This window comes from Gambusia affinis, linkage group LG10, assembly GCF_019740435.1.
Source record: "Gambusia affinis linkage group LG10, SWU_Gaff_1.0, whole genome shotgun sequence".
Classification (NCBI taxonomy): domain Eukaryota; kingdom Metazoa; phylum Chordata; class Actinopteri; order Cyprinodontiformes; family Poeciliidae; genus Gambusia; species Gambusia affinis.
The window spans coordinates 26,752,806-26,774,351 of record NC_057877.1 but is presented as its reverse complement, the minus strand read 5'-3'; the positions used below and the strand labels follow the sequence as shown (position 1 = coordinate 26,774,351).

Here is a 21,546-nt window from a genome sequence, read left to right as displayed (position 1 = left end):
GCATTTCTGCCTGCTGATGAATATATGAATGAAATTATTACTGAAAAAGTACACACACACCCACACACACAACTTTTCTCCTGCAAATCCACCACATGAGCTCATGAAGAGATAAATATTTAAATCAGCTCCTCAGCATTAAAATGAACAGAATTTCTTCTATTTTTTATTGTCAGGTAATTTTCTTTGTTCCTTCAACATTTCTTTTTATCTAGAGCAAATATTCATCCTTTTGTTTCCCAAAACATGTTTTTTTCTTGTAAGTACAGAGGACATAATTGGCCCTTAGATCCCAGACATGATGGTTGAAGGACAAAAAGCCGAAACTGCAGAAAAAAGAAAAAGAAAACAAAAACAAAGAAAAGCCAAGCGGCGGAAAGAAGCTCCGACGGATAATACCTTCAAGTCGGCCCGTCCCTTCTGCCTCTTTCTACTTCTCTAATTTCATTCTTTCTTTCTTGTCTCCGTTCTTCCTTCATTTTTGCTGTTTCTATGGCAACCGTTTGTGCAATCACAGAGGAAGAAATGATACCTGAGGGCAGCAAGCGAAGGCAGCCGAAGAGCAAACAGACGGATGAAGATTGATACGGAGGATATTTCCCTCTGTGTGCGCGTCAACACGGCTGCCCTGTAATGTGCTTCACAGACGGGCGTTAAAGAGGAGACGTGAAGAAATTACAATTTATAATTAGGGGTTCATAAATGCTCAGTGTGCCTGAACCATCTACCCCCCATTTGCAACATATAAAAGCATAGAATAAGAAAAATGTCTTTGATAGTTAATTATTAACAAAAGCATTTTTTCTGACTTGTGAAGTGTAAAAGGTTTTTATGGGTGTTAGGGAACAACTTTAAGTTGGCCTCTTCTTGATGCACTAAAATCAAACAGTGAATAATTTAATAATGCCCTCTTAACTCGTCACTGTAATGATTAGCATGTATCTACACAGGAAGTGCTTTAACCTACTTTTTCAGCCTTCTGTCTCATGAAATACATCTGGCAATGTTTAAACCAACGCAAAGCACTTAAAATCTCATGTTCTACTTTCAAATGCTGCTATGTGAAAACTTTTTAGTGTCTAAGTAACTACAAAGACTAATAAAAGCAAAAGAAAAAAATGGCAGAACTTCCTGTTTACCTTGCTTGTGCATCTGAAGAGATTATTTTTAGGTTTTTCTTTTTCAGCTCCGAACGACAGGAAGGAAAAGAAGCGGAAAGTTGGATCAGAACAACAAAGGGGAATGTTTAAATGTAGAGACAGAATATTTATTTTACACCTGCAGATCAAGAAGCCTTTAGTTTCACTGCTTTAGTTTTACACAGATCGCAGAAGAGAGATGCAAATCTAAATTTTATTTTTATGTTCTCTGCTATGAAATCAGTCTGTGTTCCCAAAATAAATGCAATAGCAGCAAACAAGGTTCAGTTTCCTTCTTTTGGATATTTTGGAAATATTTGAATCTTCCACAAATAATGTGGCGTCATGTTGGGTTTATCCACAAATATTGAATCACAAATAGGCAGAATATTATGGTGTAATGTTTGTAAACTTACACATTTAAAAATTAAACAAAAATATTTAGTTTTATTTAACTTGTCATAGAGAAAATAACATCTGTGTTAATTTTTTAAAGCCATATTTTCACCACACTGTTAGCCTTTGCTGTATTTTCTACAGCTAAATACCGCAAAATGCCCAGTAAAACTAACATAAAACATCTTTACAATTAGTTACTGTAATTTGCATTGCATTATGGGTAAAGGACATTGTATTACAGTAACTTACTGTATGTTTTGAAGTTGCAGTAATTTACTGTTTACACATTGCAGTAGTGGTACTGTATTTATAATGTCTTGTACTGTTAGCCTTTGCTGTATTTTTTACAGCTAAATACCGCAAAATGCCCAGTAAAACTAACATAAAACATCTTTACAATTAGTTACTGTAATTTGCATTGCATTATGGGTATAGTACATAGTATTACATTAACTTACTGTATGTTTTGAAGTTGCCGTAATTTACTGTTTACACATTGCAGTAGTGGTACTGCACTTATAATGTCTTTGCGCTGGCCATGTAAGAATTCTATTTGATTTCCAACGGTCATCATAGATGTTTCATCGTGGTTCCCTGTTTCTGTATTTTTACTCCTTTAGTGGTTAACATATTTTTAAGGCAGAAAGAGAGCGTGTACTTTTGTTTTTTCACATCCTAGCTAACATTAATATGCAGTTTATCTGGCTACGTCATCAAGGGTGGCTTCGCTTCCAACGTTTTTCTGATGACGTTTGTTTTAAACTCCGAAGCTTTTTCCGTCCAAGTGCAAGTGCAGCTCTGTCGCCGTGCTGTGGGCTCACACTGCTTCAGCTCTTCGCAATACAGGTAAAAAAACACTTCTTAGAAAACTGTTTGAAGCCAAAACCTAATCTGGATATGTACATTTTAGATGGAGCTAACGTAACTTATAGCATCATGCTGTAATGCTATAACTTAGCATGAGGTGAAAGATAGAAAAATATGATGGTGTTATTTTTTGAGCTGGTTCGGAATTAACGTTAGCTAAGGTGCTAATTTTACCGAAGGTTTTAGCTTGACTTTTGCCGCTAAATCTTCCTCGAACGACTAGCTTTGGGTTGAGATAAGCTCAGTGCTGAGTGTCTGTTAGCATTGTTGTTACATCCTTTGTCGAACATATAACGTTAACTGATAATTGACCCCCCCCCCCCTTTTTTAAATAACTAATAACTAATTATCTAATTATTTTATTAGATAATAAAATAATCTAATAACTGTTCATTTGTTTAAACCATGACCTTGCAAATGTTAAGAGTGCAGATTAGCTAGGTCAACAAGGATGAATTCTAACTTGTCCTTTTTTTTCTTTTTGTCAGATGACTTTTTTTAACTCCCAAGCTTTTTCCCTCCAAGTGGCTGTGCAGTTCTGTCCTGCTGAGTGCTAACATAGTTTCAACTCTTGAAAAGACAAGACAACAGGTAAAAAGACAGCTCTTCAAACATATTTGAAGCCACAAAATAGTCTGGAAATGTAGAGGAGCAGCTAACCTAATCTATAACTTTGAGCTTGCTACAGCTAGTTAGCCTGCTAAAGTACCATTACATCTCCAACATAATGTATAAGAGTCTGTAAATGAGGACAAAGGTGGAAAACATTCAAGTGGTTTCTGTTATTTTTTGAGTTGGTTCAGCAGGTGGACAAAAAAGTTAATTTCCAACCCTGGTTACATATAAGGACTGTTCACCTGTTTAAACCATGCTCTTACAAATTTAAAGTTAAGTCAGTACTAACAGGTGCAATTATGTACAGGTGTAAATTCTGCAGTATTTGTAGTTCATAATTTAGAGAATTTTGTAGTCATGTGAAGAAACATCAACACACAGCTAATTATCGGTTTCGTTGTGGAATAGAGCAATGTCCAACTTCCGTCAGAGAAAAAGAAAAAATTTCAAAGAAAAAGAGGACTCAATCTTCATCTTGGCTGATGTAATTTTATATCGACTCTTAACTTAAAACGCACATCTTAAATCAGAATTGTTCAATTAATTTGTTAAAGGTATCAATTCACCCAAATCACAAACATTTCATTTCATTAACCCATATTGTACTTAGCCATTCAGATACTGTATTTGTGGAATGTAATGCTTTCAAAAATTCATTTAGCCTCACAAACTGTCATTCACATCCGTTGTTTCAGAGTGGTAGCAGGATGTAGGGGTAAAGTCTAGTCTAGTCTCCGCGGTGAGGTTCTCAAAAACCTGTTGTAATCTGGGTGAACTGGCCCTTTAAATATAAATTACTACCAGTAATTCATATTTAAGAGTTTTCCTTTTATGTTTCAAAGGTATCTTCCACCAAGATGTCTGTTGAGATGGAAATGACCTCACCTACAACACCAAGGGTAATCATGCTTGGTAAGAGGAATATTTTCTATCACTATAATTTTTTTGTAGCAATGTATGTAATAGTTATGGTAGTCTGTACGTTTACTCACTAGCATTAGCCTGACAAGGGTTTGTCTATTTTAGGAAATAGCTTGATGTCTGCAACCCGGTGGATGGTCAGTATGGAGGAGAAGGTATTTTTCGAGCCTGAGCAACTACATGACTTTGCCAGCGTCCTTGCTGTCTTTTTTGGGTCATAGTATGTCTTCAATCTGGAGTATCAGGAGTCAGCATCCACCACGCTGGAGATGATACAACGGTAAGTACTCTACACCAAGCCATTTATGAATTAAATTTAATGACAGTTTGACTGATGATGAAGAACCATAGCTGATTGCTGTATTGTATGTCTTCATTAAAAAAAAAAATACAATTAATATATTTTATTTCTGTTAAAAGATTCTTTGTGAGGATCTATCCAGATGTTGGTACCAAATGCACAGCCAAAGTCAGTACAGGCCGCAAGACGGGAAGTCAAGAGGAAAGTAGTCAGTGTCAACTCCCGGATCAACACCTTCCTCAAACGACTCGCTGAATTTGAATGGAGGACTTCCAACTAGGTAAGCATTTTACCAAATGTTTATTATTTTATTGTCTTTATTGTCCACCAACAAAATGACTAAAAAGATTGTTATGACATGTTGTATTTCATCGTCTCCTTGGGGACATTTGCAGGGTCTCTATACAGTACGCAATCGTTTGAATTAGTGAAGACTGACTGACTGCTTTTGCCATAAACAATCCAAAAACCTGAAGTGAAGCCAGTCCTGCTCATTCTTTATGCAGCTTCTATTATCACTTCAGTGCAATTGATTTTTTTAAAACAAATTATCAACTTAATGCTGCTTTATGCCAATGATTTTATGCATTTGGACATTGTCACTTCAGCTTAATTTGTCAGCCTTCCTGTTGATTTGAAAATGTAGATAACTTCCTGACCATCTCATGACTTCCCACATTGTCTGTCTTATTCTTTACAGTTCAGCTTCCACAAGATGGATCTCACTGATTTTGTTTGACGAATGGAATAAAAGTTCTTCTGATGTAGGAAATGCATCTGATATAACAATATTTATTGATATGAATGCCTACCATATAGTACATTATCACACTTGCACTGTTTTTGTGATGTATTGTGTAACAGTGCACATTTAAGCTACTGTTTTTTGACAATGCAGCCTCTGCTGGTTTTTGACTGTTCACCATTTGAATGATATACGTGTTCATGTTGGTGCATACCTGATGTGGTACATAAAATTTGTAGTGCCCAATTTTTTTAGTTGTTCTTTTGTTGTACAGTGTGCAACAAATAGAAAAGGTTATGTAAAGATTGTTACTGTTATTGGATCCAGATGCATTCAAGTGTCCATATTGAATGAAATACAGTTCATATTCAAATGAAGTTAAGTATATTCTATATATTTTTTAAAAGTCAGTCTTTTAATAGTTTATGGCTGGTACTTGATGCACACGTTCATGTTGCTACATACATGTGCCATAAAAAATATTGACATGACCTGTAGTGTGTTCTATGGTTTTGTTGTTTTCTAGCACATTATATTGTATTGTGACATTGTTCTTTATGACATTGTGAATATATAAATGGACTTTATTTCAACAAATCTGCTGAAAATAAATACCTGTTTTTATTCACAGTACTTGGACTAAAATTTCTTTTATGAAATTTTTCGGTTTATGGTAAAATATTCTTGTATTAAAAAATGTAAACTTTAATTTACAGTAAAACTGACATTATGTTGTGAAACAGGTTTACAGTAGACCAGCTTTACTATAAAATACATTTACAGTTTTATGCTATAAACTGCATTTACAGTAAAGCAGTTATAACTGCAAAGCACACTCACAGTAAAAATTAACTGTGAAATATCATGACAGTAAAGGTACCGTAGAATGGCAATTACAGTAACTTACTGGCAACACTGTTGCCAGTAAGTTGCCAGTAAGTTACTGTAGAATGGCAATTACAGTAACTTACTGGCAACACTGTTGCCAGTAAGGTACTGTAGAATGGTAATTACAGTACCTTACTGGCAACAGTGTTGCCAGTAAGGTACTGTAAAATTACAAGAAAAAGTCTAACAGTGCATCTTTTTCACACATTTATAAATGTCGGAGTTCCAAACTAAATATTTAATTCACAAACTAAATATGAATACAGTTTACGAACTTCATATGTAGCTTTCAATTAAAAAAAATAGTTCGGAAGCTAAATAGTTAGTTTGCAAACTAAATGTTTAAGTCTGAGCTAAATTTTAAATATTTTGCTAAATAAATATTTATTTTCAAACTAAATATTGGAATATTAAATGTTTAGTTTGGGAAATGAATGCCTATTTCCCAAATTAAACATTTTATTACAAAACTAAATATTTAGCTTACTAACAAAATACTTAGTTAAAAAAAAAATCCAAACTAAACATTTAATTTTCAAACTAAATGTTTAGATTGGTAACAAACTAAGTAAAACTTAATATTTGCTAACTAAACTACATTTTTATGTTCAGGCTAAATATTTAGCTAATATCCTAATTAGCTTGTTGATAAGCGGAAGTGGAATATCAAAATAATTCCTCATATTATCCAATAAACTTAATTTTCTAATGGTGCATAATGGTTAATGTGGGCGACTGTGGCTCTATGGTAGAGTAGTCGTTTTGCGATTGGAAGGTTGTAGGTTCGATTCCAGCTTCCTCCTGCCACATGTCAATGTGCCTCTGGGCAAGGCACTTAACCCCAAATTGCCTACCGATCTGCGTATCGGTGTATGAATGTGTGAGTGTGACTGGGTGAATGTGACTCTAGTGTAAAGCGCTTTGAGTGGTCAAAATGCCTGAAAAAGCGCTATATAAGTTCAGTCCATTTAATTATAGCAGCAATTACAATGAATCATCTTTAAATAAATATAAAAGATGCATTTTTGAAGTAATCTTGGGGATCTTTCACACATTTTTATTATTTGCTCTTTTTTTAACTCATCTTATGGAATTAGTCATGATTTCAAAATGTCCTTCAAAGCAGAGGAAAGCTGTGTTTAAGTGACTCAAGGAGAATTTGGTACAAGCAACACCAGTGTATTATTTTACAGGAGAGAATCACTGATGACTCGCTTTATTTGATCAAATAATTTGGTGCCTCTGCTGCAGTTTCAGTGTGACATGCAGACTGTTACATTCCAGCTTGATTGACAACGTATTCAACAGCCCACCTTCTGTCTTGGAGAAACTCTAAATTGCTTCCTTAAGAGGGATTAAGAAAGGATTTTCTCATTCAGATGTTCCTGTAAAGTGGCCTGTGGAGTGAGTCATGCAGGACTTGTTCATAAAAGCTATTAACTCTGTTCAGTTGAAGATTCAGCCTCATGAGTTTTCATTTGCTGCTGCTTAATATGTTGTGGATTTCCCCAACAAAGCCACAGATTACCAGAGGTGGGCAGAGTTCCCGAAAATTTACTCCAGTAAAAGCAGAAAACAGCCGTCCAAGAAACTACGCGATGCGTAACAGATCAAATGATTAAAAATGACAAGTTATAAAGATAAGAGGAGTGTTTTTTTTTTTTTTTTTTTTTTTTTTTTTTTACCAAAATGACGATAATTCATATAAGTAACAAAAAACACAATTCTTCCAATAAAATCTTCTGAAACTTTAACAAAAACGTCAGGTGTGTCTGTGTCTGGTGAATTTTGGTTTTTCATTCAGTGGTTAGAAAATCCAGAAATTTTATTCGGGTAAAAATAGAGATTTTATTTTATAATAAATTTACTCAAGTAAAAGTAAAAAAAGTATTTGGTAAAAAGTCTACTGAGTTACTTATCAATTATTCGATATTTAAAAATTAAATAATCAGATTTCTTTTGAGTTTCCTATAAAATTTATGAATTTAATCACAAAATTCATTTTGGCAGAAATTTACCTCTTTTGTTGTAGACAGAAAAAAAGAAGTACATTTCTGCCAAAAGTTTTGTGGTTATGCTCATAAATTTTATAGAAAGCTCAAAATAATTTTTTTGGACATCTGAAATTAAACAATTCACGGTTTAAGTGTTTTTGTAGAAAACTCCAAATTTCAGAATTTTTTGGCTGAAGTGTTGTGCTTATTACTTCTTTAATTTTGCATGCTTGCCGTATTAAAAGAAAAACATCCAGCTTTCCGTTTCTTTTGGCGTCGACTGAATCACATTTTTTTCAGGATTAAGGCCACTTCGTTTCAAAACATTTGCCATGTTTAGCCAAGATGAAGAAGGAATAAAAGCTGATTTGGGTGTAGCTTTTCAGTAAAAGTCCATTGGTTTTACCTTTTGTTAAATGTTAGCTATAAAAAAATTAATACTTTGTGTTGTACTTTACATTTTTCTGTGTAAGAAAATAATGTTGGTAAAATTTTTACCCTCATTACAAATTACGATTCCTCATTTGCATCTATGGGCCGCAACAACATCAGTCCAAGGGCCACAAATGGCCCCCTTGCCACATTTTGGACACCCCAGATCTAGAGTCTTAACTAAGAATGGTTTAGTTTAAACAGAACATTTCCAAAAGGATTAAATATCAAAAACAATTGTAAAATCCAGTGAAACTGCGAAACGGCGTTATTGGTGAGAAGGTTTAATAATTTGGTAAACGGGTCTAAGATGCCATCTAGTGATACTGAAAGGACCAGCTCAGTCAAATCACAGCCTGTGTTTCCTGACTCAGCAGACGGGAGTGATGAGGAGGACGGGTTTCCATGGCAACAGCAGACAGAGAGAAAGAAAACCGAGAAAGAAAGAGAAGTAGAGGGAAAGAGAAACGAAGGGCAGAAGGAGGAAAATGCAACAAGGCCAACGCTCCAAACAGAAACACTAAACATTAGTCCAAAGGCTCAAAGGTCAAACTTTAACATTTGTTCCTTTATAATCTCTAGTTTTGAGTCAATAATTCATTAAGGCGCAGCAAATGTCTACCTGCACTTTGCAAATCTATCAAACCAATTTCCCCTGAAGGACAACGAGGAGAAAAAATAATTAATCCTCTTACATAGTTTAAATAATTCAGCCTTACGAAAAACGTCATTGTCATTTCCTAAATGCTAAATAGATGTGGATATTTTACAAAGTACTGTTTGGTAAGTGTGTTGTTACTAACAATGGGTAGAAACATTTTTTAACCAAACTTTCTCATCAGTTTAGTTACTACTGATACTAAAATGTAGCTGAAAATCCCAACATTTACAACTCTGTGGTGAGTCACGATCACAGACCCCAAAAAAACAAGCCTAAAATTAATCAAATAAATTTTCCAAAGTAGATCCAAAACTTGAAAGAGATTTTTACAACGGTGCATTACCGCCCCTGTAGATTTAAAAAAAAAAGAAGTAAATTTCCATCAAAAATTCATTCATTTTGTGATTAATCTCAAATTTTCCAAAGAAATTTTTTGACATTTGAAATTCAGAAATTTCCCAGCTTTTGTGGAAAATTTCTGATATTAATCTAAATAATTTTTTTTTTTCTTGCAGATTTCTTTGTATATTTCTAGAACATTTCTGAGATTATGTTCTAAATTTCTGGATTCTTTTGGCAGAAATGTACATATTTTCATGTTTTAAAAGAAAGACATCTAATTTTCAGTTTCTTTGGGGATAAGAAATTTATTTTCAGCAATAAGAACAAGGTTTGGGTCACATTCTGTTGATTTGTCCAGATGTTAACAGAGAGCTCTCTCTCTTTCAGTATACTTCAAGAATTTTCACTTTTTTAAAGATGTTGCTGTTGTACATTCATTAACCTCTAGAACCCGACGGACCCACCCATGGACCCACCGGTGGAACCTCTAGGGTTCTAGAGGTTAAGAGAAGTCTCTATTTATAAAAAATATATATATGTATGAGATTTAGATAAGGTCAGTAGCTGTTACCAACCCTAAAATTGCACAAATTGAAATAACAATAAAAAAGAAAAAAGATTTTGATCAAATATTTTTGCTCTAGGATGAGGCAGTTTTTCAGCTGTATTGAAATGCAAAACTGCACTGAAAACCCTTTTCACATAGCACGAGTCATGTAATCAACAGCCGGACGTTACCACTGCCAGAAACGACAAAGAATACAACAGGAAGTAGTAGGAGGATGGTGGTTTGTTTTTGTTTTAGTCAGACGGCTGGTTCTACCAGAGCTCTCACAGAATCGCACAATTCCTGAAAAGTTGTGTGGTATTCAAACGTGTGGAATCCATAATTATTCTGTAGAATAGCAGACTAAAATTTCCCCAAAACGCCACAGATGTTAGCCGCATACATTAGCTGCGTAAGACATCAATGTCTCCTCTGATGGTTGAATTAAAAATACATCTCATGTTTACATCCATTGCTGCCATGACTTTTATTGACTTATCTCGTGAACAAACTAATTCATGTGCAATTTTAATTTCATTACCAACATTAGCAGAATATAAACAAAGACCTGCGCACATTTGTTATCTGAACGCTGCTTGTATCTGGTTGTAAATGTTTGTAGGTAATTATGCACAAAAAAAGTAAAGACTCTGAAAGTTGTTCTTTGCCTTTCAAACAAATGCGACGTTTATATTTCCAACAATGGGTAAATATTGAGAACTTACCAGTACTGTAGGCCAAACGGGGTTCAGATGCCGATGAGTGAGGCTTTGGTGAGTCTGTCAGTCACCCTGGATATCAGAGGTGGGTGGAGCTTATATCCCCAGGTGGCGGTCTGTGGTTTGTAAGGTTCATCTCTGCCTCCTATGAACTCCTCTCCTGAGCCACTGCAGGGTTTTTATGGGCAGCACGCTATGCTGGACATATTTTTATCACTCAGTTGGACTTTTTCTTTGTCTTTCCTCTTGATCTCTGTCTTCATAAGGTTTTCCTGTGTGAAGGAAGGAAACAAACAGAAAACATTCAGTTAGCTGTAAGCTCAAAAAGCCTGTCTGAATGGATGATAATGAGCATTAGTCAAACAGGGTGGAGGAAGAATTATGCTGTGGGAGCCTAAATGGAGCCCCGTCATGACAAAATGTGTTTGTGGCTGTGAAAAACTTAAGGCTGGGGTAAAGGACCGTCTTCAATAAGGACAATGAGCCTAAACTTACAAAATGGTTTAGATCATGGGTGTTCAAAGTGCGGCCCGCGGGCCATTTGTGACCCTCGGATTGATTTTGTTTGGACCCCAACTGTAATTCAAAAATTACACAAATTTGACCTGCAGATGCAGATGGAGACTGTTAATCTGTAATCAGGGTAAAAACTCACACCAACATCATTTGCTTACACAGAAAAATGTAAAGTACAATACAAAGCATTTGCATTTATATAACCAATTTTTAAGAAATGAAACTGAAAACCCGGGTGTTTTCCTTCAAATACAGAACATGTGAAAAATTACAGCAGTTTAACTCAGAAATTAACGTTTATGAAGTTGATTTAACAATAAAAAGTGTCAAAATTCTTTTTTTAAGTTCTAATTGTTCATTCGTCTTAAATTCAAAGTTTTAACTTGCTTCAATTTAAGCCAAATTGTTATTTCAAAACATGCAGATATTATTTTAACTCACATTATCAAGTTAAAATAACTATTTGACTTTAGAATAATCTAAAGTCCTGTTTCAAACTGCATGGACAAAATTTCTGACCTGATGATGAATTTTAATAAAAATAACGAGGAATTTACAAAAACAAAAACCTGCCGCTAAGCACTCTGGGAAATAATTTTCACTCCTGTCTTTTCCTTTTTAATTTTTTTTACTTTCTTAAGTGCAAACCTAAAAACTCAATTGGAGGTTTGACAAAGTTGATAAAATGTTTACACAACTTACTACTGCAAGTTTATCTTTCACAAAGTCACACATTTAAGTTCAAAATCTAACTGGACTTAAAGAGCAGAAGATTGTAGACTCAGCTAAATGTGGCTCAAACGGTTTACAGAGAAACAACATTGGCTGTTTGTTGGGACCGCTCCTTTAAGCTCATTTACTTCTGTTTGCCCTGCCTTTCCTCCTACGCTCTGCTTCCCTCTCTTTATCCCGTCCATCCCTGCAAACAAAGTGAGAGCCGAGGGTGAATTAATAAAAGAGCGAAAGTGGAGCACAACTCCCCGAGGTCTGCCTTTTCTGGGACGCTCACGCAGAGAAATGCTCTCAGACACACAAACGACAATACAATCTACATAAATCTAAGGCTTCATTGTGATAAAAGGCAAAAATCTGATGATACAAAGGGGTAACAAATCCCACGTCATTGTCTGCAAGTAGTAAAACTGAGGAGAATGATGAGAAAATAAGAAAAAAATTAGGATTTTTGGAGCTTAGATGTTAAAAGCATGATATTCTTAGGCTTTCATTCATATTCTTTGTGTTTATTTTCTTTTTAATGATCCCATTGTTAATTATATTCTGTTAAATTTTGTCTCTGTACTACAGTTTTGATCCTCCCCTCCTTTTGTTTTTCCCAATTATCTTCTTTCCATTTCCTTTTTTTTTGTCATTCATCATTCTTAGTTTCTATTTTTCTTTATTTCCTCATTTTTAAAAACCTGCTCATATAACTCAATTTATTAAAATATGGACTCACACAAACTGATGGAAATTACAATTTTAGATTAGAACATAACATTATGTTGATTAAAAACATAATTTTAATTTAGAAATGTGGGCCTTATGAGAAGAATCTGCTTAAAGGTTATATGTTACTTTTAACCTGAAAATTGAGCCGCATCAGAAGGCATGTTCTAACTTACTGAATGTGACTGTATTTAAGCCACTGAAAACTTCCTGTTTTAATCCAAAACATTCATTAAAGAGGCTTTATTGTCCGTTTTCCAGCCACATGGTGCCACTTTATAGCATAATCAAGTAATTTTGTTAGCATCAATTGTTATAAATTCCTATATACATCAAATATGACTTAAAAGAAAGCTGACTTTGTGATTTAGCGTCTTGAAATTGGGTCTCTGTCGCTTTAAAAACTCCCGCTCTTTCTGTAACTCCGCCTTCAGGAAGTTGTCGCAACATGGCTCCTCTATTAACCCTTTAACAACTTTTTTTTTTTTTTTTACCAGCATTTCACTGAGAGGTAGCTCCTATATTGAGCTCAGCAGTCTGAACAGGTGTTTGCTAATTGCTGCTGGCTAGTCTGAAGGAACTGAGTGGGAGGGCAGCTCTGAGGAGTTTTGAATGGTTGCCATGGAGATTAAAGGGGCAGTATTATGTGTTTTGTGGGCACCATTTTATATCATAATCAACTAACTATGTTAACATACATATAACAAATAAGACATGTTTGATATATATGTAAGAAAATTGATGAATGGATCAATATCATTTACGAATTAAAAGTAATTTTACTTCAATATTTTCAAAATGAGGGCTTTGTCTTTTAAAAACTCCTGCCTTCAGCAAGTCATCACAACATGGCTCCTCTATTAACACTTTGGCAACTTTTTCTCCAGCGTTTTGCTGAGAAGTAGCTCCTATAACGAGCTAAGCAGATTTTCAGTTGCACCAGATGTTTGCTAATTGCTGCTGGCTAGTCTGAAGGAGCTGAGTGGGAGGAGCTGGATCTCTAAATGGTTGCCATGGAGATTTAAGGATTTTTTTGAACATACATGAAAGAAACAAGGAAGGACTTTAGTTTTGTTTTTGATGAGGGAATAATGTTTAAAAAAAGTCTACTTTACAGTACAATGTTCCTTTAAAAACAATTAAATGCTAACTTTTTTATTTCAAAACGAGCTTTATTGGGTGTTTCTTGTTTTAACTCTGTGTGTTGAATTTGTTTAATGTCAGGAAAATAAATTGCCAGTGAGATATTCTAGTACATACTCGCTACATCACCAAACTTTTGCATGACAACACTAAAACACACCGTTATCCGGTTTGGTTTCTATCCTTGTGTGTTTATGCAGCAACCCGTGGCTATTTTTAAGGTGAAATAAACTAAACAGAAGCGATATTAAGCTACCACATGTCTGGTTTTTGACAGGCTTTAAAGGAACTAGGATGGTTTAACGCTAGCAGATTTCTGACGTCACATGCAAAGACTCAATAGTCCCTCTCTGTTAAAAAACTTGCATACAAAAATTAGCTGTTGAGTCTCATTTCTGCAGATCTGAAATAAGGCTTTAGTGCAGACAGACTGCTGTACAAACAAGAGAATAACACTGGTCCTTAACAGGTTTTATTGTTCTGAGCAGTTAACAATTCTGGCTCATCTAGCGAGTAAAAATAAATCCCTCAGGATTTTGATTGTGATTCAACACACCGAACACCGAACCGGGGCACAGTCAGATGCTGGGGATCAAGCCAGCAACTGTTCAATTATTCTTTGAATTTCCTCACATTTCTGCCAGCCACTAAGCTCTTCATCCCCAAATATATCCGCTTTTACGCTGCTTCTACCGATAACTTTGTTTTGTTTTACTTCATTGTGTTGACCAAAGCTAAACAGGAAGGTGAATGAATGAAAGAAAGAAGCAAGAACTCCTGAATAATCAGTGGGTGCTGAGGTTAATATGAACTGCACCGCTTGATTAAAATGTTTCAGAGTCAGTGAACAATTTCATTTGACCCATTGTGGTACAGAGACCGCGTAAATATTGTATAATCTGACTATTTGTAACAAATCTGCATATGCTAGGCTATGCATATGCTAGGCTATGCAGAAATGTGCTAGAATGAGCACATTTCCTAGCAACAAATGAAAGAAATAACAAGAACTGACAACATAGAAACAAAAAAGAAGAAATCTTAAAGCAGTTAGCCGTTTACCTCTGAGTGACGTTTAAATTTAAGCAAAATAGACCTTTCCTCTGTAACTTCTACTCTGTTTCCCATCTGATAACTGTCAAAAAACACAAAAAAACGGCTAAAGTCTAAACTTTTAGCGCCTTTCATCACTAAACTATAACAAATGTGCCAGATATAATAAAAAACCTTCAAGGAAGTTTTAGATTTTTGTCCAAACCCATCATGCTGAATATTACTAATGTTTAAAGCTAAAAAAATAACTTCAAATTACAATTTCCTCCTCATTTAGGCAATGAAACAATCTGCATCACCAAAAATAGTCGATATGAGATACTGGGGTTACTGGAAGGTCTCCTACTAAACGGCCTGAACTGGGAAATTAAGTTTATTAATGAGAAGGTGACGGCTTTCATAAGTAATGTCCAAATATATTATGAATAAAGATGGGTGTTGTAATTATTCTTGTTTAAATGCGTAAAATCCAGAGTGATAAAGTTACTGTCGTTAGGAACATTTACTCAAGTTTCTTATTTAGCAAAATTACTTTAAATGTTTCATCATCACTGATTCCTTTGAGTTTTGTAGCTTTTCTTTTAAAATATATTTTTCTTCTTCTTCTGCACCAAAATTATCATCAGCTTCCAGAAAACCAATAAATATGGAGAGGTTTCCCCTTCATGCATATTTATTTCCTCCATAATTTCAAAAACTGACACAGTTTGCTTAGTCAAGCTTTTTCTTTTAATCTAATCTAGCATCGCATCTCGGTTTAAAATTGAAAACACACACGAACTCAAGCTTCCCCAAATTTAGCACTTGCAAATACCTTCATGATTTTCAGTAAGAAAGAAAAACACATATTGACCAAATGGGATGTCCTGAGGGGCTGCACAGTGACGCAGTAGGTAGAGCTGTTGCCTTGCAGGAAGAAGGTCCTGGGTTCGATTCCCGGCCCGGGGTCTTTCTGCATGGAGTTTGCATGTTCTCCCTGTGCATGGTGGGTTCTCTGGCTTCCTCCCACAGTCCAAAAACATGACTGTCAGGTTAATTGGTCTCTCTAAATTCTCCCTAGGTGTGAGTGTGTGTGAATGGTTGTGTTTTCTGTATGCCTCTGTGTTGCCCTGCGACAGACTGGCAACCTGTCAGGGTGAACCTGCCTCTCACCCGGACCGTTAGCTGGAGAAGGGCACCAGAACCTCCCAACCACATTAAGGGACAAGAGGGTAAGAAAATGGATGGATGGACTCTTTAATCAAAAAGATCTCAGAAAGTGAAATACAACTAAGTTCTCTCTGATCCCAAGTAGCACAGGGCTCCCCAAAGGTTGCCTTAGTTCGCCTCACCTTTTGATTTTGTACACAAACGAATATGTTAGTTCTCAACTCAACCAGTATAATAAAATTTTCAGATGACACAGTTACTCTGAGTCACAGTTTGTATTTTGGTGTGACTGTCAAACTAAAGATAAACACCTGGAAAACTGTTAAAATTAATAAAAATAATTAACATTATTATGCTATATAAAAATATTAATATTATTACTACTCATAATATTAATATTTTTATATAGCATTAATATTGTGTTATATACATGACATATATTACATATTATTATAAAAATATGTAATAATATGTACTATAACATGATATATGAAGGTATTACTTGTAAACATAGCAAATTAAATTGCAGAACTTTATATCCTAACTACTTCTACATACACATAGGCCTGTCACAATAACAAATTTTGCTGAATGATTAGTTATTAGCGGCGCTGCTGCGGAAGAACGACTCCGTTTACTAAATGAAACCCGGAGATGTAGGGGCAACTAATGAATGCTTTGCGACACAACAAAGGACAAAATAATGCAAAAAAACTGTGAAGAATAACTCAAAACCACATTTTTCCTCACTCTCTGTATCGGCTGAGCTACACGCAGACTCGTTGCCGTGGCAACGGGCAAAAAACCCGGTACTTTTATGTTTCAGGATTCAACACCAAAAAGCACTCAAACATTTCAGACACAAAGAACAAAACATTCAGAACGTTACAGTTTTATGTTTTTAGGTTTAAGTTTATTTTCGATCGTTAAGAAAAGCTGTGGTAGATTAGCTACCGCTGCGAATGGCTAAGCTAACACTGCAGTGGTTGATTAGCTAATTTAAACACCTGCTCTACTCATAATCTGTCAGAGCTGATGTGTGGCTCGCCTTTTTTTTAAATAAACCCACTGTGACTAATAATGTGTCTTCGCCTTTTTGTTTTAATCAACCCACTGTGACTAATAATGTTTCTTGATCAAAGTAGGAGTTGAAACCCCACCGCGTTAGCTCTAGCTGCGCAGCTCTACGTGAACCGCAGGAATAACGTCAAGTCACGCTTTCAGAGGTGCGTTGAAAATAATTTATTTGTAGACAAAGAATTTAGTGCGGCTTTTCCATCTCAACACGCTGCCCAGCTCCCGGCTCTGTCTGCGCTGATAAAGTTTCTGTCTATGGTCCCGGTTGGCCGGAAAGTTAGTGGTTAAATAATTAGTGCTAACCTCATCATGCAGGTTCAGCCCAGTGAGGAGCTTTCCTGTTCTCCTCGCAGTCACGCATCACGCTGATTTTATACTATTTTATTTTTCTTTTAGTATTATTTTTCCGGTTACACGATGCATCAAACCGTATCAAATGTTTTGGCTACTTAGTCAGCCAGAGTGCGACCGCGCGAAGATCTGAGAAACCTTTGTGAAAATGGTCCTATAAATTCGAGCAACAGTTTCTGTGGCCCTTATTAAAAACTCAACAGAGACAAAATGGAAGAGCTACTAAAGCCACATTAGCAGCATTTAATTAAATCTCCCGGATGTTGCACATCTCTGCGCGCAGTGCAGCTGATTTAACATGCAGGGCCGGTCCAAGGCTGTATGAGGCTTGGAGCAGAATTTGACTTGGGGCCCCTTTTTGTAGATAAAAACATCAGCATCTTTAACAGCTTCGTATATTTAGGGAAATCTGGGAGAGGGGGAGTCTTTGTAAACAGAGTTCAAACACAAATATTAAACTCATAGCATCAGATTGTTGCTATGGTAACAAAACAAAATGAATATTGTTCTTTGAACTTTTGCAAAGTAAACTTGCCAGAGCCTTAAAACCTTGCATATAAATGTTAATTTAAAATCTTTTAATTTATGTATGCTGAAACCATTAAATCAAATTTAGCAGCATTGATAATCTCAATAAATAAATGTTATATTTATGTATCTGTAGTCTGTGTTAAAATATTAGCATTTATGGGCCCCTGAAGCCCTGGGGGCCTGATGGAGCAGCTGACTTAATTTGGATTAAATAAAAGTGCAAATAATTGATTTTCATTTTAATTGTATTTTTTGATTTGTTGTTTTTCAGACTAGTTGTGGGTTTCAATAGCGTTTCACTGGCGGTCTTTTCCAGTAACATATAGTAATATTTTTACATTTCCTGTCTACTTAACATCTTTTAGAACAAAAACACGGCCTTGGCACCCCGACCACCGGGATTAGCAAGTTTTCTGGGGGAAACCCTGATATCTAATCACACTTACTTATAAAGTGTATGGCGGAGTGAGCGGAGTTCTGGAGAGTGACGTCACCTGCAAAGGGTCAGTAGTTCGATTTGCAGACCTGATCTGATCGTTTCCATAGCAACGACCAGCAGCTAGATCTTGCCTCAGAACTAGAGTGAGCTCACTGATGAGGTCACAGAACATCAAAGGTCAAAGAGGTTCTGTTTGTCTCTCAGAGACAATTCTGTCTCTCAGTCAGAATTGAAACAGTAAACTTAGCGGTCCAAAATGACTAGTTTCTCTAAGATACCCGTCGGCGTGTTTTTTCCACTTGGATTCGGACTAGGATACTTGGTAAGTACAGGGATGAGGAAAATCTTTGATTATTACCTCCCTGGAAAGGATGTGGACAACAGTAGCTCTCAAGCTGAGAGCAGCGACGTGGGAAGGGATATGCCTTCTCTTGCTTCTGGAGGATTGACTGAAGTTGAAAGGATTGATTTGACTTCTGAGATGACGGAGCTCCTGTCTCTAGAAGAAAACACAGTCTTTGGAAATATGATTCCAAAACGAACTGACCTGGACTGGAAAGTTATCAAAAAGGAGGAAAAATTTTCCTCTGAAATTGCTTTAAGTAGCAAGACTTCCCAGGTTGGTGCTCAGGAGCCCAATGCTCCTGATGGTCGTCCTGCCACGGCTGCCCCTCGTCCTGCCACAGCTGTCCCTCGTCCAGCTGTCCCTCGTCCTGCCACAGCTGCCCCTCGTCCCGCCACAGGTGCCCCTCGTCCCGCCACAGCTGCCCCTCGTCCTGCCACAGCTGTCCCTCATCCTGCCACAGCTGCCCCTTGTCCTACCACTGTTGCTTGTCCTGCCACGGCTGTCCCTCGTCCTGCCACGGCTGCCCCTCGTCCTGCCACTGTTGTCCCTCCAGCCACTGCTGTTAGTCTTGCCACTCCGGCCACTGATGCTCATCCTGTAACTGCTACTCATCCTCTCCCTCCTGCCACAGCTGTCCCTTGTCCTGCCACGGCTGCCCCTCGTCCTGCCGCGGCTGTCCCTCGTTCTGCCACTGTTGGCCCTCATACTGCCACTGTTGGCCCCCGTACTGCCACTGCTGGCCCTCATACTGCCACTGTTGGCCCTCGTACTGGCACTGCTGGCTCTCGTCCTGCCACTGTTGGCCCTCGTACTGCCACTGTTGGCCCTCCGGCCACTGCTGTTAGTCCTGCCACTCCGGGCGCTGATACTCATCCTGTAACTGCTACTCATCCTCTCCCTCCTACCACAGCTGCCCCTCATCCTGCCATGGCTGCCCCTCATCCTGCCATGGCTGTCCCTCGTCCTGCCACGGCTGCCCCTCGTCCTGCCACTGTTGGCCCTCCGGCCACTGCCGTTAGTCCTGCCACTCCGGCCACTGATGCTCAACCTGTAACTGCTACTCATCCTCTCCCTCCTACCACGGCTGACCCTCATCCTGCTACGGCTGTCCCTCGTCCTGCTACGGCTGTCCCTCATCCTGCCACAGCTGTCCCTAGTCCTGGCACAGCTGCCCCTCGTCCCGCCACAGCTGCCCCTCGTCCTGCCAGGGCTGTCCCTCGTCCTGCCACTGTTGCTTGTCCTGCCACAGCTGCCCCTCGTCCTGCCACGGCTGTCCCTCGTCCTGCCACGGCTGTCCCTCGTTCTGCCACAGCTGTCCCTAGTCCTGCCACAGCTGCCCCTCGTCCTGCCACTGTTGCTTGTCCTGGCACGGCTGTCCCTCGTCCTGCCACTGTTGCTTGTCCTGCCACGGCTGTCCCTCGTCCTGCCACTGTTGCTTGTCCTGCCACGGCTGTCCCTCGTCCTGCCACTGTGGGCCCTCGTCCTGCCACTGTTGGCTCTCGTCCTGCCACTGTTGGCTCTCGTCCTGCCACTGGTGGCCCTTATCCTGCCACTGTTGGCCCTCGTCCTACCACAGCTGCCCCTCATCCTGCCATGGCTGTCCCTTATCCTGCCACTGTTGCTTGTCCTGCCATGGCTGTCCCTCATCCTGCCATGGCTGTCCTTTGTCCTGCCATGGCTGCCCCTCATCCTGACATGGCTGTCCTTTGTCCTGCCATGGCTGCCCCTCATCCTGACATGGCTGTCCTTTGTCCTACCATGGCTGTCCCTCATCCTGCCATGGCTGCCCCTCATCCTGTCATGGCTGTCCTTTGTCCTGCCACTGATGTCCCTCATGCTGCCATTGAGGCCCCTCATGCTGCCACTGATGCCACTAATCCTGCCACTGATCCTTGTCCTGCTGACAACAAAGAGAGACATTCTACAAGTTTGTATCATGATATATCATTTCTGATTCTCGTGACCCTGTGTGCTTGGTGCCAGGAGTGGTTAATTTTACAGTATGGTGAACTGTTCACAAAAACGTTGTTTATGCTTCTCTTCAATTATTGTCTTTTTCTTTTTTTTAAAAAAGAATAATTAATTTTATGTTAGCAGGTTCTGTCCGGGGGCTCCGGCTTTCTCCCTCAGTCCAAAAAGATTTTGGTAATGGATGGTTGATTGAAGAAAATTTATTTTTGTTGATTTTTGTTTAGCAATTTATTCTAATGCTGAACATCCTCCTCAGGAAATTAGGAGGTTGTCTCTTTTTTAAAATTAAGTGGCGTCACTATTTTATTAAGGGCTGCACAGCGGCGCACTTGGTAGCACTGTTGCCTGGCAAGAAGAAGGTTCTGGGTTCGAATCCTGGGGTCTTTCTGAATGCAGTTTGCATGTTCTCGCTATGCATGCGTGGGTTCTCTCCGGGCGCTCCGGCTTTCTCCCTCAGTCCAAAAAGATTTTGGTAATGGATGGTTGATTGGAGAAAATTATGCACAGGGAGAACATGCAAACTCCATGCAGAAAGACCCCAGGCCGGGAATCGAACCCAGGACCTTCTTGCTGCAAGGCAACAGCTCTACCAACTACGCCACTGTGCAGCCCAGTAAAAATAATTCATAATAAAATTACTACAGTAAAAATAAACAGTACGGCATAGTAAAAATGCTCATTTCCAAAAAGGTTCCTCAAATAAATGTAATTGAGTAAATGTAACTCAGTTTGGAGATTTCAACTTTTGAGGCTTTTATGCACAGAATTCACAAGTGACATGATGCATTCAAGGCTGCCAAAAAGCTGGGATATCTGACAGTTAGAATTGTGATGGGGGGGTTCTATGCAAAATAAAAGCTTGAATATTTAAACTATAGTATTTTTGTTTGGCCCAGTTGGCCAAAAATCCCTAAATTAAAGTCACTGGGTTCTAAAAATATGAACTTTGTTGGC

The 21,546-nt window shown here is 38.0% G+C and overlaps 1 protein-coding gene across 1 annotated transcript in view; it reads right to left on the bottom strand.

Annotated features, from left to right (window-relative positions):
• The window catches only part of lrrc7 (leucine rich repeat containing 7), a 178,276-nt gene that overhangs the window by 127,375 nt on the left and 29,355 nt on the right, over positions 1 to 21,546 (bottom strand). Inside the window, exon 2 of the mRNA XM_044130270.1 lies at positions 10,577 to 10,842. The gene's annotated coding sequence lies outside the window, so the exon portion shown is untranslated. The remainder of the gene's footprint in view (positions 1 to 10,576; positions 10,843 to 21,546) is intronic.